The following is a 19,111-nucleotide window of genomic DNA, read 5'->3' as shown; positions in this document are numbered from 1 at the left end:
GGGTTCCTACTGTAACAATAGATATTAGACTAAGAATGCCAGCAATAATCCATCCTATTATGCGCCTTGACCTCCTTAAGCCATATTTGAGCAAAACTGAGAGAAATACAGAGTCGGTCCATGGTTCTGTTAGGTTAACAGGAAGCCACAAATCAGATCTTTGCTTGACTATTGCAATGTTGACATAATGATATGAAATAGTATGGTTTAAACACGTCTACAAGGCACATGCTGTACAGTTAACAGTCTTAGCAGAAAGATCTATGTCGAAGTTACCTACAATAAACATGTACGGGAGGTGCACACAAGATTAGATATAACCTGTACTATCGTATAAAAAGGTATAGTTTTGAGGTTTTTAAGGCTTTTGCAGTCCCATACACATTGGCAAAGCACTCCAATGCAGCAGGCATCTTCCACACATGCCATTGCTCAGGTCCTACAGTAGGGGTTCAGACATTGAAGTTTTCTCTTCGGCTTCTCTATGGTCATTGATGAGACTCTTCGCGTCAGCTGCGTCACCTGTCGGGGGAGTCTGGTCTTGGGGTCCTTCTCGTAATGGACATGGCGAAGTGGAACCCAGATTTCTTCTCCATCTGCAACGACAAGACCGTAACCTCTGCCTAGGAGTCGTAAGATTCCTGGCAACCATTGATTAAACTGCTTATACCATATTGGTGTGTTGGCTTCTAACGGTTTCTTACTGTTTTCCTCTGCAAAATGTCTGTCTGCACGACTATCAGAACTATCTTTTAGTAAATTTTAAAAAATTAAGGAATAAAGAGTTAAAGATAATAACAGTTGAGGGTTCATAGGATAAGAAGTGTATCTCCTCTTCCATTTTCCCCCTTTCTGTTTTAACAAATGAGTTTTAAGAGTCTGATGGGTTCTTTGATAATTGCTTGACCCTGGGGATTGTAGGGTATCCCGTGATGTGTGTTATATTCCATTCCATTAGAAATGAACGAAATCAGTGAGAGGTAAATGCAGGCCCATTATCTGTTTTTAAGACCGAAGGTATTCCCATAACAGGAAGGTGAGTAAAAGTGCGGAAATGGCGTGTTTGCTGGATTCTGAAGAGACAGGCACTGCCCATATAAAACCTGAAAATGTATCCACTGAGACAAAAAGCAAAGAAAGCTTTCCCAAGGAGCAATGAGTGAAGTCGGATTGCCAAAGGGAGTTAGGCTGTTGCCCACGAGGATTATCTCTGAACTATGATACGTAAGTGCAGAGGAGCACAGACATCACAGGATTTAATGATATGTCTCGCTTCAGTGAGGGGAATATGGTATTTAGAGTGCAATCTTTTAGCATTGGTATGAAGATTAGTGTGTTCGTCCATAGCAGATGTAAAGATAGGAGCTATGAACTTAACAGCATCACTCCCTGCTGCCAGGGGGCCAGGTAAACCTGAATGAGCACGTATATGTGCAATAAAGAAAGGTTCCATACGTGATTGCATTAAGGCTTGAGTCTTTGAAAAGAGAATATATAATTCTTCATCTAGGTTGTATAAAAAGACGGTAACAAAATCGGGGAAAAGGGAAGCAAGGTATTTGGAATCAGTATAGACATTGAAGGATGATGGTTGAAGAGACAAAACAGCATATAAAGTATACAATTCAACTCTTTGTACTGAAGAATAGGTAGTGGGTAATTTCTCTTTGATGTCAGGGCCGACAATCCCAGCTATGCCTTTCTTGTTGCCATCAATGAAATAGGTAGGTGCATTTGAAATAGGCTGGAAGGCAATGATATTAGTTACTATAAATTTAGTAAATTGTAGGAAGTCCCATAATTTTCCTTTCGGCAAATGGAATGAGATAACGTTCTGAAAGTCACTTAATGCTATTTGCATGGTCATGTTATACTGTAAGGCAATTTGTAATTCCTTTTTTGTCAAAGGGACATGTATTGCATATGGATCAAATCCAGTTAAGGTTTGTACACGGCTTCTTCCTGATACAATTAGCTGTCCTATTTTCTCAATGTATAATACGATTTTCTTTGACTGCTTAGTATGTAGATATACCCATTCTATTGGGCTGTTTTGAGCTATGATTGCAGTAGGTGAATGTTTGGTGGGTAATATATACAAATAGATCAGTTGGGTATGGTCCAGCCGAGTAGAAAGATTGTTGAATGTGTTTTTCAACAAATTTTAATTCTTCTTTCTCTTTTTTTGTTAGCTGTCTAGGACTATTTGGGTCAGGAGTTCCCTCTAAAATTTTAAATAAATTTTGTAATGTATAGGTGGGAATGCCAATAGATGACTGAAGCCAATTAATATCTCCTATCAATTTTTGAAAATCGTTTAATGTGGGTAGAGAATGCACAGAGATTTGAGTTTTTTGAGGTTTTATCTTAGACTCTTCCATAACATGTCCTAGGTAATTAAAGGGTGCTTTCAATTGAATTTTATCTGGCGCAACAAGTAGGTCATGATTTTGAAGAGTGGTGGTGACTTCGTCATATAACTGTTGTAAACAAAGTTCAGATTCCATGGAAAGAAGTATGTCATCCATATAATGAATTATGAAGGCAGTAGGATATTTATCTCTACTGGGTTGTAATAAAACAGATTTGAGATATTGGCAAATGGTAGGAGAGTTCATCATCCCCTGAGGTAAAACCTTCCATTGAAATCTTTTAACAGGAGCCATGTGATTTATAGAGGGAACTGAAAAAGCAAAACGTTTTCTATCTTTAGGATGCAAAGTTATAGTAAAAAAGCAGTCTTGTAAATCAATAATAATTACAGGCCATCCTTTTGGCACCATGGAAGGGGAGGGCAATCCAGGTTGTAAGGGCCCCATAGGAATCATAGTATTATTAACATTTCTTAAATCTATCAACATTCTCCATTTTCCTAATTTCTTTTTTATTACAAAAACAGGAGAATTCCATGGGAAAAATGAAGGCTGTATATGATTTTTCTGTAATTGCTCATTTACTAACTGTGTGATAGCTGCCTTTTTTTTTTTTTAGTCAGGGGCCACTGAGGTGTCCATACTGGGGCATCAGATTCCCAATCAAGAGGCAGCGGTGTTAACTCAATGGCCCCATCAAAAGGCTCATTTAGAGATCATGGCTTTCGTTTGTTCAAGAAAATCCTTTCCCACAAATTAATAGGATACTGGTAATATATGGTTTGATGTAAACTACAATTTGATCAGGACCATAAGCTTGTAAATAGGATGCACTGATGAAAGTTCGTGTAGCATCAGCCTCTCCTACCCTAACAGTCTGGAAGGAGCCACAGTCTTACACCATTCAAGGGGCCATTCTTCAGTTCTAATAATGGAAATGTCGGCTCCTGTATCCAACATACCTGTGAAATTTTTTTCCCCGTATCTTTAGAGTAAGCATAGGCTTTTGATGTTCCTTTAATAAGGTAGATAGTGCGGGCGCTAAGGTTGGTGCTACCAAAACCTCCTGCCTAATTTTATCAGATGCCCTCATTGGTTTGACATATGGCAAAAGTAATAATTGTGCAAAGCGTTCCCCTTTTGTAGATATACATTTCTTAATTCTACAACATTCACCATGACATGTACCTCTCCTTCATAATCTTCATCCACAACTCCAGTCAATACTACTAAACCTTTCATTGTACAGCTGCTACATCCCCAAATTAGTCCAACTGTTCCGGGTGGGATCGGACCATAATATCCAGTGGGGATTTTATGAGGATTGTATAATTCTATCAATTCCATATCATAAGGACTAGGTATATCAACGCAAGCACTCTTAGATGTAGCTGCTTGCAGTGTCATAATGTTGGGTCCTCCTTTTGTAGTGGGGCTAGAGGATAGCCCCTTTATTAGTTTCCCTGTTGTTTTTGTTGTGCCTCTGGTGTCAATGCATTTCCATCCTTATCGAATTTGGAACGACACTCATTCAACCAATGGAATCCCCTTTTACATTTTGGGCAACTCCCGGGGGCCTTTTTTTATTAGAAGTAAGATTATTTTTGGCTGTTTGCACTGGCATGCAGCGTTGTTTTTTCATATCGCCGGCCTTCCCGCAGTTAAAGCATTTAGCACTGGCAGCCTTTTGCACATTGAAAGTTTCTAGTGCCACTAATTTTGCTCTATGGGACATAGATCCGATATCTCTATAAGCTTTCAAATATTCCATAGGAGAACCAGTTTTCGAATTGGTCTAAGCACAGATTGACACTCCTCACTAGCATTTTCAAAGGCAAGTTGTTTTAAAATAATATTTTGTAAGGTTTCATCTCTGATAGATTTTTCAATGGCATCCTTTAATTTTCCTATAAATTGGGCATATTCCTCCTCATGTCCCTGGGTAATCTTGACAAATGAACCATCAGAGTTAACATTATCAACCTTTGCCCATGCTCTGCAAGAAATTCTCTAATGAAATGCAACATCTGAGGGGTAATATTATCTAATTGTGCAGTAATATTGGCCATGGCTCCCGTTCCAGTGAGTATATCATAGGTTAAATTGGCAGGGTTACCATGAGATTGCTGGTCAATCATCATTTGTTGGGCCTCATCACTAACCCACATTTGCCACTGAAGTAATTGTTGAGGATTTAGAACCACCTTTGCTACTTGAAAAAAAAATCATATGGCATCCAATGATCAGCCCATCCTCTGAGGAATTCTACACAGTAAGGAGAAGTAGGTCCATGCAGAGTGCATGCTTTCTTAAAGCTGGACAACATACCAAAATCTAGACCAGCCCAAGCATTCTTGCCTTGGGCAGGCTGATCAAACTGTATTGGGAAAGGGAAAGTGCAAGCAGGCATCTCCTGAGGAGGAGTGAAATGATTAGTACGAGCAAAGTTAGCAACTGCTGTTACAGATAGAGCAGAAGGAAAAACCTCAGGTTTGGGCTGTCCGTTGAATGAAATGACCTCTGCTCTAAGTGGCTTCAGTTTTGACACATCCTGTATACATACGTCTCCAAGCTGTTTTTCCAGGGATTGTGTCTGATTAAGCATAACATTCTTATATTTCAAAGCACCTTGCATATTTTGTTCCTTAAGCTCATATTCATGTAAAGACTGAACAGTTTCTACTTCCAAATCAACATTATGCCCTTCAATTTGTTCTATGACAGCCCGTATGAGTGACCATGTAACTCACCATTGAGGGGGAATATGGACTCCTTGCCGATATGCTCGCAAAACATTATTTTTAACCCTTTTCCATATGTCTAGATCAAGCATACCCTCCTCTGGAAACCATGGATTATGTTCCAGTAAAATATGATAGCAATCATTCAACTGATCTCTTGAAACATTAATACCATTTTGTTTCAGAAAGTGATGCATTATAGAAATGAAAGGAATCTTACTGCTATGTTGTCCCATCCTGCTTACCTCTTTCTACAGGGCTCGCCACTTTGTTCAGTCTTCCTATCAAGTCCCTGTTCTTGGAGCCACTTGTTGGAGTTTTCTCTCTGGGACTTGGAAATGGTGAACCTGAAAGAACAACACTTGGACTGACGAGTTTATTTCTGCCGTCAAGCCTTTTTATAGGAGCAAGGAACAAAGAGCTTAGAGCATACGGCTAGCAGAACACGTACAAGGCTAAGATATAATCAGTAAAAGATACTTCAAGGAACAGCGCATTCTTAACAACCCATTTATTTATCCATTACCCATTTTTCTCAAGCAATGTTTTTAATGTTTAATTGTTAAATCTAGGTGCCGAGCATAGCCAAAGGCAGGAAATGTTCTTCAGCAATCAGTACACAAATGCCTGGGTACTTCTGGCCCTTGGCCATTTTCCCATGGACTTTCTCCTCAAGGCTATTTAGCACTGTGCCTCCCAACATTTCCTCCTTTTGTTTTTTAGTTTAAACACGGCAGCTGTTAGTTGGACTCCGTCGTAGGAGGCAAGGAGTCTTAGTAGAGACATCTGTATAGAATTGTGTAGTGCCATACCAGATAGGGTTCCTACTGTAACAATAGATATTAGACTAAGAATGCCAGCAATAATCCATCCTATTATGCGCCTTGACCTCCTTAAGCCATATTTGAGCAAAACTGAGAGAAATACAGAGTCGGTCCATGGTTCTGTTAGGTTAACAGGAAGCCACAAATCAGATCTTTGCTTGACTATTGCAATGTTGACATAATGATATGAAATAGTATGGTTTAAACACGTCTACAAGGCACATGCTGTACAGTTAACAGTCTTAGCAGAAAGATCTATGTCGAAGTTACCTACAATAAACATGTATGGGAGGTGCACACAAGATTAGATATAACCTGTACTATCAGTAAAAAGGTATAGTTTTGAGGTTTTTAAGGCTTTTGCAGTCCCATACACATTGGCAAAAAGCACTCCAATGCAGCAGGCATCTTCCACACATGCCATTGCTCAGGTCCTACAGTAGGGGTTCAGACATTGAAGTTTTCTCTTGGCTTCTCTATGGTCATTGATGAGACTCTTGGCGTCAGCTGCGTCACCTGTCGGGAGTCTGGTCTTGGGGTCCTTCTCGGTAATGGACATGGCGAAGTGGAACCCAGATTTCTTCTCCATCTGCAACGACAAGACCGTAACCTCTGCCTAGGAGTCGTAAGATTCCTGGCAACCATTGATTAAACTGCTTATACCATATTGGTGTGTTGGCTTCTAACGGTTTCTTACTGTTTTCCTCTGCAAAATGTCTGTCTGCACGACTATCAGAACTATCTTTTAGTAAATTTTAAAAAATTAAGGAATAAAGAGTTAAAGATAATAACAGTTGAGGGTTCATAGGATAAGAAGTGTATCTCCTCTTCCATTTTCCCCCTTTCTGTTTTAACAAATGAGTTTTAAGAGTACGATGGGTTCTTTCGATAATTGCTTGACCCTGGGGATTGTAGGGTATCCCCGTGATGTGTGTTATATTCCATTCCATTAGAAATGAACGAAATCAGTGAGAGGTAAATGCAGGCCCATTATCTGTTTTTAAGACCGAAGGTATTCCCATAACAGGGAAGGTGAGTAAAAGTGCGGAAATGGCGTGTTTGCTGGATTCTGAAGAGACAGGCACTGCCCATATAAAACCTGAAAATGTATCCACTGAGACAAAAAGCAAAGAAAGCTTTCCCAAGGAGCAATGAGTGAAGTCGGATTGCCAAAGGGAGTTAGGCTGTTGCCCACGAGGATTATCTCTGAACTATGATACGTAAGTGCAGAGGAGCACAGACATCACAGGATTTAATGATATGTCTCGCTTCAGTGAGGGGAATATGGTATTTAGAGTGCAATCTTTTAGCATTGGTATGAAGATTAGTGTGTTCGTCCATAGCAGATGTAAAGATAGGAGCTATGAACTTAACAGCATCACTCCCTGCTGCCAGGGGGCCAGGTAAACCTGAATGAGCACGTATATGTGCAATAAAGAAAGGTTCCATACGTGATTGCATTAAGGCTTGAGTCTTTGAAAGAGAATATATAATTCTTCATCTAGGTTGTATAAAAAGACGGTAACAAAATCGGGGAAAAGGGAAGCAAGGTATTTGGAATCAGTATAGACATTGAAGGATGATGGTTGAAGAGACAAAACAGCATATAAAGTATACAATTCAACTCTTTGTACTGAAGAATAGGTAGTGGGTAATTTCTCTTTGATGTCAGGGCCGACAATCCCAGCTATGCCTTTCTTGTTGCCATCAATGAAATAGGTAGGTGCATTTGAAATAGGCTGGAAGGCAATGATATTAGTTACTATAAATTTAGTAAATTGTAGGAAGTCCCATAATTTTCCTTTCGGCAAATGGAATGAGATAACGTTCTGAAAGTCACTTAATGCTATTTGCATGGTCATGTTATACTGTAAGGCAATTTGTAATTCCTTTTTTGTCAAAGGGACATGTATTGCATATGGATCAAATCCAGTTAAGGTTTGTACACGGCTTCTTCCTGATACAATTAGCTGTCCTATTTTCTCAATGTATAATACGATTTTCTTTGACTGCTTAGTATGTAGATATACCCATTCTATTGGGCTGTTTTGAGCTATGATTGCAGTAGGTGAATGTTTGGTGGGTAATATATACAAATAGATCAGTTGGGTATGGTCCAGCCGAGTAGAGAAAGATTGTTGAATGTGTTTTTCAACAAATTTTAATTCTTCTTTCTCTTTTTTTGTTAGCTGTCTAGGACTATTTGGGTCAGGAGTTCCCTCTAAAATTTTAAATAAATTTTGTAATGTATAGGTGGGAATGCCAATAGATGACTGAAGCCAATTAATATCTCCTATCAATTTTTGAAAATCGTTTAATGTGGGTAGAGAATGCACAGAGATTTGAGTTTTTTGAGGTTTTATCTTAGACTCTTCCATAACATGTCCTAGGTAATTAAAGGGTGCTTTCAATTGAATTTTATCTGGCGCAACAAGTAGGTCATGATTTTGAAGAGTGGTGGTGACTTCGTCATATAACTGTTGTAAACAAAGTTCAGATTCCATGGAAAGAAGTATGTCATCCATATAATGAATTATGAAGGCAGTAGGATATTTATCTCTACTGGGTTGTAATAAAACAGATTTGAGATATTGGCAAATGGTAGGAGAGTTCATCATCCCCTGAGGTAAAACCTTCCATTGAAATCTTTTAACAGGAGCCATGTGATTTATAGAGGGAACTGAAAAAGCAAAACGTTTTCTATCTTTAGGATGCAAAGTTATAGTAAAAAAGCAGTCTTGTAAATCAATAATAATTACAGGCCATCCTTTTGGCACCATGGAAGGGGAGGGCAATCCAGGTTGTAAGGGCCCCATAGGAATCATAGTATTATTAACATTTCTTAAATCTATCAACATTCTCCATTTTCCTAATTTCTTTTTTATTACAAAAACAGGAGAATTCCATGGGAAAAATGAAGGCTGTATATGATTTTTCTGTAATTGCTCATTTACTAACTGTGTGATAGCTGCCAACTTTTTTTTAGTCAGGGGCCACTGAGGTGTCCATACTGGGGCATCAGATTCCCAATCAAGAGGCAGCGGTGTTAACTCAATGGCCCCCATCAAAAAGGCTCATTTAGAGAGATCATGGCTTTCGTTTGTTCAAGAAAATCCTTTCCCCACAAATTAATAGGGATACTGGTAATATATGGTTTGATGTAAACTACAATTTGATCAGGACCATAAGCTTGTAAATAGGATGCACTGATGAAAGTTCGTGTAGCATCAGCCTCTCCTACCCCTAACAGTCTGGAAGGAGCCACAGTCTTACACCATTCAAGGGGCCATTCTTCAGTTCTAATAATGGAAATGTCGGCTCCTGTATCCAACATACCTGTGAAATTTTTTCCCCGTATCTTTAGAGTAAGCATAGGCTTTTGATGTTCCTTTAATAAGGTAGATAGTGCGGCGCTAAGGTTGGTGCTACCAAAACCTCCCTGCCTAATTTTATCAGATGCCCTCATTGGTTTGACATATGGCAAAAGTAATAATTGTGCAAAGCGTTCCCCTTTTTGTAGATATACATTTCTTAATTCTACAACATTCACCATGACATGTACCTCTCCTTCATAATCTTCATCCACAACTCCAGTCAATACTACTAAACCTTTCATTGTACAGCTGCTACATCCCCAAATTAGTCCAACTGTTCCGGGTGGGATCGGACCATAATATCCAGTGGGGATTTTATGAGGATTGTATAATTCTATCAATTCCATATCATAAGGACTAGGTATATCAACGCAAGCACTCTTAGATGTAGCTGCTTGCAGTGTCATAATGTTGGGTCCTCCTTTTGTAGTGGGGCTAGAGGATAGCCCCTTTATTAGTTTCCCTGTTGTTTTTATTTGTGCCTCTGGTGTCAATGCATTTCCATCCTTATCGAATTTGGAACGACACTCATTCAACCAATGGAATCCCCTTTTACATTTTGGGCAACTCCCGGGGGCCTTTTTTTATTAGAAGTAAGATTATTTTTGGCTGTTTGCACTGGCATGCAGCGTTGTTTTTTCATATCGCCGGCCTTCCCGCAGTTAAAGCATTTAGCACTGGCAGCCTTTTGCACATTGAAAGTTTCTAGTGCCACTAATTTTGCTCTATGGGACATAGATCCGATATCTCTATAAGCTTTCAAATATTCCATAGGAGAACCAGTTTCTCGAATTGGTCTAAGCACAGATTGACACTCCTCACTAGCATTTTCAAAGGCAAGTTGTTTTAAAATAATATTTTGTAAGGTTTCATCTCTGATAGATTTTTCAATGGCATCCTTTAATTTTCCTATAAATTGGGCATATTCCTCCTCATGTCCCTGGGTAATCTTGACAAATGAACCATCAGAGTTAACATTATCAACCTTTGCCCATGCTCTGCAAGAAATTTCTCTAATGAAATGCAACATCTGAGGGGTAATATTATCTAATTGTGCAGTAATATTGGCCATGGCTCCCGTTCCAGTGAGTATATCATAGGTTAAATTGGCAGGGTTACCATGAGATTGCTGGTCAATCATCATTTGTTGGGCCTCATCACTAACCCACATTTGCCACTGAAGTAATTGTTGAGGATTTAGAACCACCTTTGCTACTTGAAAAAAAAATCATATGGCATCCAATGATCAGCCCATCCTCTGAGGAATTCTACACAGTAAGGAGAAGTAGGTCCATGCAGAGTGCATGCTTTCTTAAAGCTGGACAACATACCAAAATCTAGACCAGCCCAAGCATTCTTGCCTTGGGCAGGCTGATCAAACTGTATTGGGAAAAGGGAAAGTGCAAGCAGGCATCTCCTGAGGAGGAGTGAAATGATTAGTACGAGCAAAGTTAGCAACTGCTGTTACAGATAGAGCAGAAGGAAAAACCTCAGGTTTGGGCTGTCCGTTGAATGAAATGACCTCTGCTCTAAGTGGCTTCAGTTTTGACACATCCTGTATACATACGTCTCCAAGCTGTTTTTCCAGGGATTGTGTCTGATTAAGCATAACATTCTTATATTTCAAAGCACCTTGCATATTTTGTTCCTTAAGCTCATATTCATGTAAAGACTGAACAGTTTCTACTTCCAAATCAACATTATGCCCTTCAATTTGTTCTATGACAGCCCGTATGAGTGACCATGTAACTCACCATTGAGGGGGAATATGGACTCCTTGCCGATATGCTCGCAAAACATTATTTTCAACCCTTTTCCATATGTCTAGATCGAGCATCTGCTCCTCTGGGAACTACGGATTATGTTCCAGTAAAATATGATAGCAGTCATTCAACTGATCTCTTGAAACAGTAACACCATTTTGTTTCAGAAAGTGATGCATTATAGAAATGAAAGGAATCTTACTGCTATGTTGTCCCATCCTGCTTACCTCTTTCTGCAGGGCTCGCCGCTTTGTTCAGTCTTCCTTCAAGTCCCTGTTCGTGGCGCCACTTGTTGGAGATATGTCTCTGGGACTTGGAAACGGTGAACCTGAAAGAACAACACTTGGACAGTCTCTGCAAGGACTGACAAGTTTATTTCTGCAGTCAAGCCTTTTTATAGGAGCAAGGAACAAAGAGCTTAGAGCATACAGCCAGCAGAACACATACAAGGCTAGGATATAATCAGTAAAAGATACTTCAAGGAACAGCACATTCTTAATGACCCATGTATTTATCCATAACCCATTTTCTCAAGCAATGTCTTTAATGTTTAATTGTTAAATCTAGGTGCCGAGCATAGCCAAAGGCAGGAAATGTTCTTCAGCAATCAGTACACAAATGCCTGGGTACTTCTGGCCCTTCGCCATTTTCCCATGGACTTTCTCCTTCAAGGCTATTTAGCACTGTGCCTCCCAACAGCCATCTCCAGTGATTTTGTAGATTCTCCATTAAACAGATAAGAAAGCTGAGGCTAATGTGTAAGTGATTTTCAAAGATGCCATTGTTTGAAAAAGGGCATCAGAATACAAATCGTATGACCCTAAGGCCCTTGTTTTTACAGTTACATTCTAAATAGTTTTTCCTTCCAAGTATCAAATGGAATACTTTAGAAACACAGATGACTTAAGGACTCACCCCACCTACCAGCTTAGATATTTAATTTTGAAAATTTCATTTAAAAGAGAATATAACCTGAATGTTCCAAAAGCAAAACAATTAAAGAAAGAAATAAAAGAATTTAAAGGAACTTATATGCAGAGTACATCCTGAGAAACACTGGGCTGGAGGAAGCACAAGCTGGAATCAAGATTGCCAGGAGAAATATCAATAACCTCAGATATGCAGATGACACCACCCTTATGGCAGAAAGTGAAGAAGAACTAAATAGCCTCTTGATGAAAGTGAAAGAGAAAAGTGAAAAAGTTGGCTTAAAGCTCAACATTCAGAAAATAAGATCATGGTATCCAGTCCCATAACTTGATGGCAAATATATGGGGAAACAGTGGCTGACTTTATTTTTCTGGGCTCCAAAATCACTGCAGATGGTGATTGCAGCCACGAAATTAAAAGACACTTACTCCTTGGAAGGAAAGTTATGACCAACCTAGACAGCATATTGAAAAGCAGAGACATTACTTTGCCAACAAAGGTCCATTTAATCAAGGTTATGGTTTTTCCAGTGGTCATGTATGGATGTGAGAGTTGGGCTATAAAGAAAGCTGAGCACTGAAGAATTTATGCTTTTGAACTGTGGTGTTGGAGAAGACTCTTGAAAATCCCCTGGACTGCAAGGAGATCCAACCAGTCCATCCTAAATGAGATCAGTCCTGGGTGTTCATTGCTAAGACTGATGTTGAAGCTGAAACTCCAATACTTTGGCCACCTGATGCAAAGAGCTGACTCATTTGAAAAGACCTGTTGCTGGAAAGATTGAGGGTAGGAGGAGAAGGGGACGACAGAGGATGAAATGGTTGGATGGCATCACAAACTCAACGGACCTGGGTTTGGGTGGACTCCAGGAGTTGGTGATTGACAGGGAAACCTGGCATGCTGTAGTTCATGGGGTTGCAAAGAGTCAGACATGACTGAGTGACTGAACTGAATGGAACTGAACTGAAATAAAAAATATTTAGTCTCACCCACAAAGGTTTAAGATGAGAGTGAACCTGTGTTACCAGGGACATCAGAGTCAAACAGCATATAAATTTGGGTGATTTAAGGGCATAAAATCAAATAATTTATACAAATATAAGAAAAACAGCACTCAATTATTGGTATCAAATAATTCAATTAATTTTGATGTTAGCCTCCAGGGATAAATAAAACTACACATATTCCAAGTCTTAAAGACTATGAATCTTATTTTATGTCTAGATACTAACATTTGAAAAAATTATAATCAGAGAAATTCAGATACTGACTGAAGCAAATCATTAACTATAAAAAAAAGCATACTCAAAAGCTTACAGTTGCATTTTTCAGAAAATACAAAAAGGTATATCTTCTTTTTTTAGCTGCAATCCTATAAACAAGTGTTTTGGTTAAAAGAATAAAGATTTGGCAATACTACATAAAGTTTATACAATTTTTAATACAATTTGCACATAATCTAGTATGTGGTCCTCAGAGCAAATTTGTTAGGTAAATATGGAAGGTGAGGAACATGGACTTACACGGAAAAAGAAGTTTAGAAAACTTCTAAGAGTGTCATTCTGCACTGTGAGTTTACATTTTGATGTGGACATTCTTAGTGCTCTGTTGGCCCACTTAATTCCTAATTATAATTTCAGAGCTAAACTACAGATGGTTCTTTGACCGGCCTTCATTTGATTTCCTAGAAAATGTATTACATTTGTATTTATTATGTATTATCATTTTATTCAAATTCAACCAATTTTTAATATATCACACTGTAATTTTATATTAATAAATATTTATGTTTATTGATACCACCCTTGTTCCAGAAGGTAATTTAGTTAGCATATGTAAATGCATTAAATATAATGAAACTTTAGAACATTTTTTTTGGTGAAGGAAATGGCAACCCACTCTAGTACTCTTGCCTGGAAAATTCCATGGATGGAGGAGCCTGGTAGGCTACTGTCCATGGGGTCACAAAGAGTCGAACACAACTGAGAGACTTCACTCTCTTAGAAAATTTTAAAAATTCAAGTGGCAGGTACAAATGAAAGAGGAAGTGATGAAAAAGAAGCCGTTCAAGTCCAAAAATAAAAAAATATTATAATGACCTAATATATTGGCTGAAATTGTGTTATGAAACTATGTTCCATCAATGAGAGGAAATGATTAATTCACTATATTCAAAAATACAGAAAAAAGAAAAAACTTGCACAGGAAAAATAAAAATTCTCTGCAGTAAGTTGAGACATAAATTTTTCTCAGCTCTTCAGCATATTCTTTTGGTTTTGTGTCTCTACTCAGGCTACACAGATTAGACTACACAGGCTATGACTTCCTTGAGGGCTGGGATGAGTCATGCTCACCTGTAAGAGAGCATAATTAATCTCAGTAATAGTTTCCTTTACAATATTGTGTTAGTTTCTACTGTGTTAGTTTCAAAGCAAAATGAATCAGCTGTTGTTGTTGTTGTCGTTCAGTTGCCAAGTCATGTCTGACTTTCTGCGACCCCATGGATTGCAGCAGGCCAGGCTTCCTCATCCTTCCCTATCACCCTGAATTTGCTCAAGCTCATGTCCCTTGAGTTGGTGATGCCATCCAACCATTTCATCTTCTGTCGTCCCCTTCTCCTCTTGCCTTCAATCTTTCCCCAAATCAGGGTCTTTTCCAATGAGTTGGCTTACTGTATCAGGTGGCCAAAGTATTGGAGCTTCAGCTTCAACATCAGTCCTTCCAATGAATATTCAGGACTGATTTTTTTTAGGATTAACTGGTTTGATCTCCTTGTTGCTCAAAGGATTCTCTAGTACCATAGTTTGAAAGCATCAGTTCTTTGGCACTCAGCCTTCTTTATGGCCTAGTTCTCATATCTGTACTTGACTACTGGAAAAAACAGAGCCTTGACTATATGGACCTTTGTCAACAAAGTGATGTCTCTGCTTTTTAACACGCTGTCTAGGTGTGTGATAGCTTTTCTTCCAAGGAGCAAGTGTCTTTTAATTTCCTGGCTGCAGTCACCATCCTCAGTGATTTTGGTGACAGAGAAAATTTCAGTTTCCACTACACAGTAAAATGAGTCAGCCATACATATACATAGACCCCTCCCTTTTGGACTTCCTTCCCATTCAGATCACAGTGCATTCAGTTGTGTTCCCTGTGCTGTACTATATATTATTAGTTATCTGTTTTATAATTAGTGTCCATAGTAACATGCGTCAATCTCAATCACCCAGTTGCTCCTTTTCCCCCTTGGTATCCTTGTGTCTATTCTATGTCTGCTTCTCTATTTCTGCTTTGCAAATAAGTTCATTTTTACCATTTTTCTAAACTTCAAAATTATGCATTATATATATTGTAAAGAAACTATACTCCAATAAAAAATTAATTTAAAAATAAAATAAACCAAACAAGCAAAATCAGTTTCCTTATAGAGTGAGGTAATAACCACTGTATAGAAATCCTACAGTTAAACTTTAGCAAGATTAGTGATCTCAGATGCTCTCTATCTGCTTCTTTGGTCAAACAATCATTAAGTTGGAGAAAAACTGGAGAAGATTATTTTTCTTCTTTAATCTGCAATTTTTTTTTTAAAGAGTGATCTTAAATCTCCCATTATGTTAATAAAATTATGTAATTAGGGCTCTTAGAAATCTCCTTGTAAGTTTGTGGAATTATGCATTCAACTGTATTAAGTGCACTTACATTTCCTTTGCTAGAACGGAGGACCACGTTTCTCTGCAATAGAGCCTGAAAAATGTGATTTTCACTGAGAGTGGTAAAAAAGCCCCTAACCTTGTAATTGTGGAGGAGAAAAAAAAAGCATGAGGTGGATAAAAAGCCTTCTCTTCCATGCAGGTCTGTTTTGATCATGAAGTTTCCCCCTTTTTTCACTCATTTTTATTTTTTATATTCCCCTGCCCCCCGCCATGTTTGTGGGCTTTCCAGGTGGCACCAGCGGTAAAAATACACCTATCAAACCACCTACCACCTATCAATTGGTAGTGGTAAAGAATCCACCTACCACCTACCAATTGGTCCATACCGAAATCAGATTGATTATAGTCTTTGCAGCTAAAGATGGAGAAGCTCCATACAATCAGCAAAAGCAAGACCGGGAGCTGACTGTGGCTCAGATCATGAACTCCTTATTGCCAAATTCAGACTTAAATTGAAGAAAGTGGTTTTTCTAGTGGAAAAACCACTAGACCATTCAGGTATGACCTAAATCAAATCCCTTATGATTATACAGTGGAAGTGAGAAATAGATTCAAGGGATTAGATCTCATAGACAGAGTGCCTGAAGAACTATGGGTGGAGGTTCATGACATTGTACAGGAGATGGGGATCAAGACCATTCCCATGGAAAAGAAATGCAAAAAACCAAAATGGCTTTCTGAGGAGGCCTTACAAATAGCTGAGAAAAGCAGAGGAGTGCAAAGCAAAGGAGAAAAGGAAAGATATACCCATTTGAATGCAGAGTTGCAAAGAATAGCAAGGAGAGATAAGAAAGCCTTCCTCAGTGAGCAGTGTAAAGAATTAGAGGGAAACAATAGAATGGGAAAGATTAGAGATCTCTTCAAGAAAATTAGAAATACCAAGGGAACATTTCATAAAAAGATGGGCACAATAAAGGACAGAAATGGTATGGACCTAACAGAAGCAGAAGATATTAAGAAGAGGTGGCAAGAATACACAGACGATCTGTACAAAAAAAGATCATCATTACCCAGATAATCATGATCGTGTAATCACTCACCTAGAGTCAGACATCCTGGAATGCAGTCAAGTGGGCCTCTGAGTGCATCACTATGAACAAAGCTAGTGGAGGTGATGGAATTCCAGTTGTGCTATTTCACATCTTAAAAGATGATGCTGTGAAAAGTGCTTCACTCAATACTCCAGCAAATTTGGAAAACTCAGAAATGGACACAGGACTGGAAAAGGTCAGTTTTCATTCCAATCCCAAAGAAAGGCAATGCCAAAGAACGCTCAAACTACCACACAGCTGCACTCATCTCACACGCTAGTAAAGTAATGCTCAAAATTCTCCAAGTCAGGCTTCAGCAATATGTGAACCATGAACTTCCAGATGTTCAAACTGAATTTAGAACAGGCAGAGGAACCAGAGATCAAATTGCCAACGTCCACTGGATCATTGAAAAAGCAAGAGAGTTCTAGAAAAACATCTATTTCTGCTTTATTGACTATGCCAAAACCTTTGACTGTGTGGATCTCAAAAAACTGTGGAAAATTCTTTAAGTGATGGGAATACCAGAACACCTGACCTGGCTCCTGAGAAATCTGTGTGCAGGTCAGGAAGCAACAGTTAGAACTGGACATGGAACTCAGACTGGTTCCAAATGGGGAAAGGAGTACATCAAGGCTGTATATTGTCACCCTACTTATTTAACTTACAAGCAGAGTACCTCATGAGAAATGCTGGACTGGATGAAGCACAAGCTGGAATCAAGATTGCTGGGAGAAATATCAGTAACCGCAGATATGCAGATGACACCACCCTTAGGGTAGAAAGTGAAGAAAAACTAAAGAGTCTTTTGATGAAAGTGAAAGAGGAGAGTGAAAAAGTTGGCTTAAAACTAAGTTTTCAGAAAACTAAGATCATGGAATCTGGTCCCATCACTTCATGGCAAATAGATGGGGAAACAGTGGAAACAGTGACAGACTTTATTTTGGGGGGCTCCAAAATCACTGCAGATGGTGACTGTAGCCATGAAATTAAAAGACGCTTGCTTCTTGGAAGAAAAATTATGACCAACCTAGACAGCATTTTAAAAAGCAGAGACATTACTTTGGCAACAAAGGTCCATATAGTCAAAGCTATGGTTTTTCCAGTGGTCATGTATGGATGTGAGAGTTGGACTATAAGGAAAGATGAGTGCCAAAGAATGGATGCTGTTGAACTGTGGTGTTGGAGAAGACTCTTGAGAGTCCGTTGGACTGCAAGGAGATTCAACCAGTCCATCCTAAAGGAGATCAGTCCTGAATATTCATTGGAAGAACTGTTGCTGAAACTGAAAATCCAATACTTTGGCCACCTGATGCGAAGAACCGACTCATTTGAAAAGACCCTGATGCTGGGAAAGATTGAAGGCAGGAGGAAGAGAGGGACAACAGAGGATGAGATGGTTGGATGGCATCACCAACTCAATGGACGTGAGTTTGGGTAAACTCTGGCAGTTGGTGATGTACAGGGAGGCCTGTTGTGTTGCAGTCCATGGGGTTGCAAAGAGTCGATAGGACTAAGTGACCAAACTGAACCAATGTAGCAGAAATAAAAGATGTGGCTTTGATTCCTGGGGCAGAATATTTCCCCCATGTTTGTATACTCAGTCTCTTCTGTCATGTTCAACTCTTTGTCGCCCCATGCACTGTAGCCTGCCAGAGTTGATCTGTCCATGGGATTCTCCAAGGCAAGAATACTGGATTGGGTAGCCATTTCCTTCTCCAGGGGATCTTCCTGACCCAGAGGATCAAACCCAGTTCTCTTGTATCTCCTGCTTTGGCAAATAGATTCTTCACCACTAGTGCCACCTTACTTATATTTGGCATTATTTCACACTTTATGGGTTTCCCTGGTAGCTCAGCTGGTAAAGAATCCGCCTGCAATGCAGGAGATCCTGGTTCCATTCCTGGGTCAGGAAGATATGTTGGAGAAGGGATAGGCTACCCACTCCAGTATTCTTGGGTTTCCTGGTGGCTCAGAAGGTAAAGAATCTGCCTACAATAAGGGCAACTTGGGTTCAGTCTCTATGTTGGGAAGATTCTCTGGAGAAGGGAACTCACTACCCACTCCAGTACTCATGCCTGGAGAATCCCATGGACAGAGCAGCCTGGTAGGCTACAGTCCATGGCGTCACAAAGGCTCGGACATGAGTGATCCACCTTCACTTTCACTTTCACACCTTATGCTCCCAATGTAGAAACAAGTCATATAAACTGTTATTTCAGAACTCTTGTCTTTCACCAAATTTGAGATGTATAGATCTAATTAGCAAACCAAAGGGAGGTTTTCATTCAATTTCTGGTCACTGTGGTGACTATCAAAATCTTAGAAGAACTAAATGACTTGGGAGAGCTATAATTTTTAACTGCATTTTG

General features: G+C 39.2%; 1 pseudogene; it reads right to left on the bottom strand.

Moving 5' to 3' along the window:
- Positions 1 to 432: 432 nt before the first annotated feature.
- LOC138990020 (uncharacterized) lies at positions 433 to 6,496 on the bottom strand (annotated as a pseudogene).
- Between the last annotated feature and the right edge of the window lie 12,615 nt (positions 6,497 to 19,111).

The sequence above is a fragment of the Bos mutus genome, chromosome 11 (genome assembly GCF_027580195.1).
Source record: "Bos mutus isolate GX-2022 chromosome 11, NWIPB_WYAK_1.1, whole genome shotgun sequence".
Classification (NCBI taxonomy): domain Eukaryota; kingdom Metazoa; phylum Chordata; class Mammalia; order Artiodactyla; family Bovidae; genus Bos; species Bos mutus.
This window is presented reverse-complemented; position numbering and strand designations above follow the sequence as displayed.